Genomic DNA, 8967 nt, shown 5'->3' with positions numbered 1-8967 from the left:
GCAGAGCTGCAAGGGAAGATGCAGGAAAAAAATCTCCGAAAGCAGTAGAAATATACAAAAGGGCAAAGAGGGTCACTGCCCCGGATGTTAATTTCTGTATGTTTCTTTGACAAGACAGTAAGTTCTGGAGGAATGTTATCTTTGTCGTTCTAGCAGTCAGCACCATTTTGGTGGCAACTAACAATAATAGTCATTCACTGGAGAGGAAATACTGTCAATGCAGAGGAGATCTTCCTGCCTAGGAAAATGGCCATAGCTACATTTATTTCATACCATCACCCATGTGGTCCAGCAGGGACACACTAGCAGACATAACAGTCTGGTGTACTTGTCGTCTTTAATCAGGATCCCTGTCCTGTTTCGTAAGCTACAAGCACGTAGCCTCAGGAAAAGGTTACGGAAGATTCCAGAATTCTTTGAAAGAATTATTCCTAATATTTTACGAAGATAGTTTAATACAAGTTAGTTAGGTTCCTAGAGTTTTTACTTTAACTAGAAACCCACAGGCTATTTATTGGTGTCCTTAACTAAAAGGAACTAAACCTAAACTGTCCTTAGTAAAAGACTAGTCCAAAATGTTCAAAGGGATATAAAATGACCCCAAATGACTAAGAAATCTTAATTTTCTATCTGTTTAATGATTATGACTGTAATGTCCATTGCTATTATCCATCCATCCATCCATCCATCCATCCTCTATCAGTTTATCTTGCTCAGGATGACAAGGGACATGACAACAGCATGAATCACAAGACTGAGGTCCACTCTGGATGGGTGCACTCATAGGAGTTTGGTCCCTGTAAGTGAGGACCTCATGCTGGAGATTGGAAGGCTGATGTCATTGCTGGATTATTTTCATCATCTTTTTCTGAAGCCTTTTTCTAGGCGACCTTAAAACGAATATCAAAGCATGTATTTCATATTTCATTATCCATAATATGAAGTGAATTAAGTGTTAGATTTTACACAATCATAAAAATATTCTGATGTTTCCTCACTGAAAATATTTCATATTCATGTCCCAAAGAGTGACAGAGGTAAGAGTGGCTTCTTCATGAAAATTCACAGGAGGTAATGGAGCAGACAATCCCTTAGATGGAGTCATTTGCATAGTGTGATGAGAGTGGCTTCATGCAGAACGACAGAGGTCCTTAAACACTGCTTTGGGACAGGAGACCAAACACCTTTGGTGCTAATTTTTGCAAGACTACGTACGAATTTACCCAGTTCTCAGTGTTGCTGATTTTTCTATTCTACCAGTAAAATAAACGTTATGACATTAGTATTAGTCCACTTATATCCGTTATGCCATATTAAACTAAAACCTTTAACACGGCTCAGGAGATCTTCAACAGCTGTATTAATTACCTTAATTAGACAATGAATTTTGCTTAATCAGACCTGCAGAGGGTTGCATAATGCATAATTGAGTATAGGGCAGCCACTAACGACTGTTTTTCTATGGATTAATCTATTTTACCTATTGGTCGATTAATCTGAACAATTTTCTTTCAGAAAAGCAACTCGACCGTTTAGTTTTATTTTTGCAAGAACAAACAAAATGTCATTGCGAGGCTTTAATTAGATAACGGACGACGGCGTTTTATCACTATACAGCCATAATTTTCGCCCATAATTCCATAAGCAGGTTGTTTGCCTAAAATAGCAATGAGATGCGTATTGTGACACCTGTAAATTCGTAATCTGTATGAATTCGGCATGTCTTTATGGTAATTTAATTTTATTAGCGAAGCATACCACATACAACTGTTTTGGTAAATCAAGGGAGCGAAACACACTGAAGAGGCGATTAAGAAACGGACAGATGAGCAGCCATAGCTATTAGCTATTTAAAAGAGGAGATACTGTGGTTAAAGACGGTAAAATATTTTGTCGGTGTGATGATACTTTTTGCAGATTAAAGTCCGTCATATTTTTTTGTAAATATAGTTTTCATTTTTATTTGTTCACAGATTTTATAATCTATACTCTTACTTCATCTCTTGCTCCAATATAACTGGCAGAGTTATATATAAGCAGAACCTGTCCGTCACATCGCCTCCACAACCAGGTACCTTCTGACTTTCCTATGTTTCTGTGATAAACGTGTTTATCTGGGTAAATGAAGCAGCACGTGGATAGACGGAATGTTTCATACAAAGAGCCCTTGTAAAGTAAACTCACTGTGTACTAGGATGACACTGTTAAAACCACTTTTCTTCTGAGATGACTGGTACATTACGTTACAATAAATCTTCCACAATGCAGCCAAACTAATTGCATTCACATTTGGGCATACCTGAAAACAGATTAACTAACAAAACTGTATAAGTACAGTCGACGCTCCTCTACTTACGAACAAGATATGCTCTGAACGGCCGTTCGTAACTTGAAATGTTCGTACATTGTCATTAAACATCATTTTAAGGGTATACGCAAGTAAAAAGAACTAGGATGCTGAGAGTACGCACGCTCGTCGTACTCGGCAGAATTGGCGCGCAGAAAAAAAAAAAATGTTGCGGACGGGAAACTGAAGTCCAATGAACACAATTTGGACTTAAAGTTTGTTTGTATGTCTGAAAGTTTGTAAGTTGAAAGTTCGTAAGTAACGGAGCGTCTGTAGTTGCAATCTGGATGGTTGTGTACTGAAGCAAATGTTTACATCTATGTTGACTATTGTTTATTGAATTTTTAATACTGGTAATGTGTACTTTTTAATTGTAAAATGAGCCGAAAAAGTAATACCCTTGCAAAAAGTTTCTTACTTGGGGGCAGCATGTGGCTCAGTGGGCTAAGCCTGTGTGCCTGTAATCAGAAGGTCGCAGGTTCAAACCCAGCCTCAGCCTGTGCTTGAGCAAGGCCCTTAACCCCCAGCTCCCTGGGCGCCGCTATGGGTGGCAGCCCTTCGCAGACAACTTCCTCTATGAAAAAAGAGCAAGTTGTGGGAGGCGTAAAAAAGAATTTCCCTACAGGGATCAATAAAAAGTGTCAATTATTATAATAATTATTATTATTATTGTCTCAGATCACCGCTAGGTGCAGCTGACATCAAATGTCAAACCCTGGCTCAGTTGTATTAAATGCAGCAAACCCACAAACAGAAAAGATGACAGGATCTCATTTGGTAAAATATGGATCCAGACCTGGCTGATGGTTATTAGCCATTGGCAAAAGAGCTGGGTTTCCGATGGCAGTAAATTTTAGGCAGCCTTTCTTGCTGCGATCACAGCCCGGATATCTGATATGAGCACTCTGCTACACACAGACAAGTCTCTCCCAGGCCTCCTGAGAGGACTGAATTCCATGTGTTCAGCAATTATCTGTAATGCAGAAGGAAAAATCAATTTCTGTATGGAAAGACTACCTAGACCACAGCAGCGAGACGGCAACTTCAAGCAGCCAAGTCTGACTTCTGCTCCAAACAGTATGTGTGGTCGGTCACCTTTGCCACTAACAAGGCCAGCGCTTAACCCCTGTGGGCCTTCCTGTCCGGCTGCATCTGTGACACATGTCACTGGAGCACTCTCACCCGCAAGACCCCTCCTCCTTGTAGGGGAGGCCATGTAACGCTGGCATCTCTAATTCATAACGTCTCATGGATATCAATCAAATTTAAATTTACTGCTCATAAAAAATAAAAAATACTACGAATGATTAGGCAGCTTCAGTGGAAATTCAGAACAAAATATTTTCTCTTGACTTCCCATCCTTAAAATAATAATGCAATGCCAAATGTAATTCTATCATTATTAATAATGGCATTGCCTCTGAATACATATGAACGAGTGACCAATTACTCATGATTAATCACAAATACTTTGTACTGTCTGTGGTCAGTAAAGAGCCAGAAAAATAGGCAATGCAATAAGCTTTATATTCACTAATACCAATCACACAGGCATTACTGCCTTACACTGAAAATATGTCGAATACAAAAATAACGAAATCCAGCAATACACATGGATTTTTAAGACTACAAGGCATGTCATGAAATAACAATAAAACATAATATTCTTTTAAATATCATTTTAGCATGCATTTTTCCTGTTTTTATCAAAATTAATGAAAGTAGAGAACAGCAATCGCACTCACCCAGGCTGGTCCAGGTTGCCTGCAGCCATGCTTTCGCTATCCTGGAGCAGAGTGGAAGCTGGACTATTGCACACTAATGCTCTGCTCTCTCCTGTAGGCTCCTGCTCCATCGAAAAAAGAGACAGGTGAAAAATAGTGAGGAGGATGAAGGATGTCGGCTTTATTTTAATAGATCTGCGCAGACCGTCTGTCCCTCTCTGGACTGTACTTGTAGTGAGAAGTGAGATCGATCAATGTTGGCTGGCTGTTTTTGAAGTTCTGCCTATCTCAACATGATACCTTTTGGATCACTGTGTCCTGAGGTAGGGTCGCATTTGTAAGTGCATGAATTAATGGCTTATCCGACTTCTAAACTGCATTAAGCTCTCGCCATTACATCCATTTCAGCATTCAACACTTTCTCTATGGTATAATCGTACCATAAAAATATGATGGCACACCCTACACTCATCAAATTACTTGCACTTAAGAAAAACATAACCCTTAATAATTCTGTGGAACACTGTCTATATGGAGAGCATTAGAGTGTTCTGATACATCATTTAAATACATTTTGTGTTAGTAAGATAGGAGAAATGCTAGTGGAATTGCCTTTTGGGTATATTGGGTGGGACCATGGCCTCACACTTCCGCTAGTGGGTTTGATTCCTGCATTTCTGTGAAATTGCATCTTCCTGTACATTACATGCTTTGGCATCTCTAAACTGTAGCATGTCCATACTGTGTGATTGTATGTGCCCTGTGAATGACCAGAATCCTGAACAAGTCTCCAGCCTCATGTCTCAAGACTTTTGGCGTTTTTACTCTTTTGATTGCATTCACAGAATTTCATAAAATGGGGATCTTAAAAATATCCCCAAAAGTAAGGAAGTTTCAGGTTTGACCAAACTTTGGGGACATTTTCGTTCCCAAATGAGACCTTTTGTTTCCCAACATGTAATATAAACCTAATACACACACACACACACACACACACACACACACACACACACACACACACACACACACACACACACACACACACACACACACACACAGCTGAAACATTTCCGAATATGGATTAACAAAAAAGAATATTTTTTATGTATGAGGCAGCCGCTTTTGCCGGAATCCGCCCTCAACTATGTTAAAGTGATGTGATTGGATAATGAATGAGTACAACTAAGACCCCATTTGCCGTGCTGCTAAAATAAATGTATGTTAAAGTAAATTGCGATTTTTATCTTTACACATCATTCTAAAGCAAAAACTCCAGTTAATGACTAAAATCGATTTGTCTCTCAGCTCGTGTGTGTGCAAGTAAATAAAAGATTATGCAAGTAACACCACGAACTCCATCTCAAGATGTTAATGTGTGCAGTCATGCTGCTCTTTTAGTTATGGGAGAGCGTTCAGTGTTCAATCAAAGTATTTGCTGGCTCTATGTTTTTCTTCGTTAAAAACTGTTAAATTGGAAATGGAAATCTGAATAATGCAAGACATAACACTATACGGCATACGCAGGGCACAATGACAAGGTGCAAGCACATTTTAAGTTGTAAGAAAATACAGCTTGCCTTTAAAGAGTATGTGAGAAACGTTTTGGGACATACCTGCTAAATTATCATATTTATGGGAATCTATGTCGATCTTTGTCACTGTACAGCAACACAATATGTAGGTATATATATAATTTAGGTATATATAATTTATAAAGAACGGGGCGGAATGGTGGTGCAGTGGTTAGCACTGTTGCCTCACACCTCTGGGACCCGGGTTCGAGTCTCCGGCTGGGTCACATGTGTGTGGAGTTTGCATGTTCTCCCCATGTCGTCGTGGGGTTTCCTCCGGGTACTCCGGTTTCCCCCCACAGTCCAAAAACATGCTGAGGCTAATTGGAGTTGCTAAATTGACCGTAGGTGTGCATGTGTGAGTGACTGGTGTGTGAATGTGCCCTGCGATGGGCTGGCCCCCCATCCTGGGTTGTTCCCTGCCTCGTGCCCATTGCTTCTGGGAAAGGCTCTGGACCCCCCGCGACCCAATAGGATAAGCGGTTTGGAAAATGGATGGATATAATTTAGGACACAGGTTAAGCAAACCCTAAGTGGTGCCAACTAATTTAAAATAAGACACCAAATACCACTTAAATTTTCCCAGTCTTCCTCAGATCAGGTCCACAATTTGAACTAGTGACAAAACAGAAAAAGCGTGTTAGAGATTGTTGCCACTGGCCTGGTGTCACACTTCTTTGGCTCCAGTTCCTATGCTCTGTGCACAGCAGCACATCGTGATGTGTTTAACGCCTTTACGGTCTGGGGTGAGTTGTACACTCTGTGCTTCGCAGGTATAGAAATTTCAACAGAGCCTGTTATTGTTCACGGGTCAAGTCTCAGTCAAAAAAATAACGACTTGCAAGTCAAATTAAGAGTGACTCAAGTGCGACTCTAGTCCGAGTTACAAACTCGAGTCCACATCCTTGGTGCTGAGCCATCAGGGAGTATCCTGGAAGGAGACATGCTGGTAGGGCAGAGTAATATGGGAGGTGGAAAATAGCAGCTAAGCTGAAGAGAAACCCAGATGGAAACTGACGTTAGACATTAGAAAAACCACAAATAAATTCAAAAACGGTGCCATAAACATAATGAATACAACAGCAGGATCATGGAAGATCATGGAAGTAAAGCAAAACTTTTAGTTTGTTTCGAATGGAGTGGAATTAGCCAGCCTTTTGTATAACACATTACTGTCAGGTGCCTTTACCTCAGCCCCCGCCATACAGCTGTGGGACGGTATTTCACAGGTGGTTTAACACGCTACAGATCGGCTGTCACTCCTGGATTGAGTGCTGTTACATGCTGTAAGCAATGAGAAACGGCTTTGCAGTGAGCACATTCCACATGGGAGAAGGGGCAGCGTTCAAAGCTCGGTTATTACTCAGACAGAAGAGTCTTTAACACCATGCTGCAAAGCCACTCTGACATCTACGAATGCAAACAGTCCACTTTCCTGTGTGATATTTGCAGCACAATTACAGTTTCCCTATAAATATAGGACTCAGGCCCTAACATGATTAGGATATCACATCATCCCTCTACTCCTAGTGATTTTCAAATCATGCGTTCATAAACATGCTTAAATTGACCACAGATATGGTTGGCTATACAACACCTAGCAAACTTCAACAATAATAATATAAGATGTGAAGTAAATGTTTAAAAGTCATTAATTTATTTTAACTCTTGCCTGATCAGAATCCTGCAATTTTAAATCAGTAAAGCATAATATGTGTATAAGAATTTAAAAATTGGGCGTGGAACTTGCCATGGAAAAAAGTCCATTAATTTTAACAAACTCAAAGATACACTTCAACCTGGTAAAGACTGTCTGCACTGAAGTCCCTGTGAATATGCCTATGGATTTTGCGATCGCTGCTGTATTTAATCTTCATCATGAAGGAATTAGTACAACCAGAATGCAGAGGCTGAAAGTCAGAAAAATAATCCAAATCCAGTCTCTCCACTCTGGAGAGACTGTGGATTTCAATTTTATGAACCTCATTAAATATCACTTGTCTAATTTACATGAACTTCAAGGCCAATTTTTTAAGTACACCCACTTGGTCACCCAAACAGCCACCTCCTCCATGTGGTTGCAACTGAATACATACAGCACACAGACAAGGTCAAGAGGTTGAGTTATTGCCTATGCAGTACGATATGATGTAAGCGATCTTGAATCTGGTGGGATTGTTGTTGCCAGGTGTGGAGGTCACTGAATCTCAGAAAAAAAAGCCATTTTCCTGAGGTTTTCACATGCTACTGGGCATGGAGATCACAGAGAATTGTGAAATTCAGTCGGCAGTAAGTCCATGGTAGTTCTGTGGGCTATGACACCTTCTGTGAACCCATGAAGTGGGACTATAGATAGACAGATATAGAGCTGCAGAAGTTCATTGGAATTCTTCTGCGTAGCTCACAGTTACATTCTCATTCTATCTTGAAAGTTAAGAAGCAAATACATAAACAAACAGGTAGACAGATAAATAAATGAATAAATAATAATAACAATAATAATAAGAAGAAGACCACCACAGAAATAAACTATATATAAAAAGGACAAAGTCGGTCCTACCTAGTACTAGCCTACTTAATAGATCGGCCAATGAGAGTATTCTTTACTGGATTACAAAATGGCATTAAATGCCACATGCTCACAAGTCCCGTTCGGGAGAAAGCCCATATAAATGCCATAATAAGATGGAACTGATGTGATTTATTACATATACTGCAGGCAAGCCAGCACAGGTAATATCCAGGGCTGCCAACTCTCGCGCACCTGGCGCTCACGCATGAAATCTTACAGCAAATCTATTTTATTCCATTATAAACCTAAAATTAGCGACATCAAACGCGTTGGGGTAGTTTGGATACCCAACAGGCTACTTACATGTCAATAAAATTGTTACATACATATCAATGCGTGTGCAGACATGTCTCGAATCGAAAATCTCACGCCAGCCTACGGACCAAAGTTGACAATTCTGTATATCTCTACTATATACGATATAAACACCAGACTGAAAAGAAAAAAACTTTTACCAAACGGATAATTAAAAGACTTAAAGCTTTACAGAAATTTTAAGCTTTTACAGAACTTTCATGGACTAATTTCTAGAGGTGCACCGATCTGTACCTATTAGACAGATCGGGAATAGGCCATATGTAACCGATCCACGTTCAATACTTACCTAGTTTTTGGCAGTCTGTAAAAAGATAACTTCTATTTCTTGATAAGTCAATTTGTACAGTCAGTCCCAGAACACCTCTTTCCAATTTTAAATGGTTTTTGCGGCATTCAAGCTGAACGCTAACGCTGCCACTCAGTGGGTGTGATCGC

At 39.9% G+C, this 8967-nt stretch overlaps 1 long non-coding RNA gene across 1 annotated transcript; it reads right to left on the bottom strand.

Moving 5' to 3' along the window:
* Nucleotides 1-830: 830 nt before the first annotated feature.
* On the bottom strand, nucleotides 831-8967 carry LOC125709884 (uncharacterized). Its single transcript, XR_007382858.1, has 3 exons — nucleotides 8819-8967; nucleotides 4093-4193; nucleotides 831-890 (listed from the first exon to the last, which is right to left on the bottom strand). It is a non-coding gene; the product is annotated as an uncharacterized LOC125709884 (long non-coding RNA).

The sequence above is a fragment of the Brienomyrus brachyistius genome, chromosome 16, assembly GCF_023856365.1.
Source record: "Brienomyrus brachyistius isolate T26 chromosome 16, BBRACH_0.4, whole genome shotgun sequence".
In the NCBI taxonomy this organism is placed as follows: domain Eukaryota; kingdom Metazoa; phylum Chordata; class Actinopteri; order Osteoglossiformes; family Mormyridae; genus Brienomyrus; species Brienomyrus brachyistius.
The sequence above is the reverse complement of the archived record's forward strand: the minus strand, read 5'-3'. Positions and strand labels throughout refer to the sequence as shown.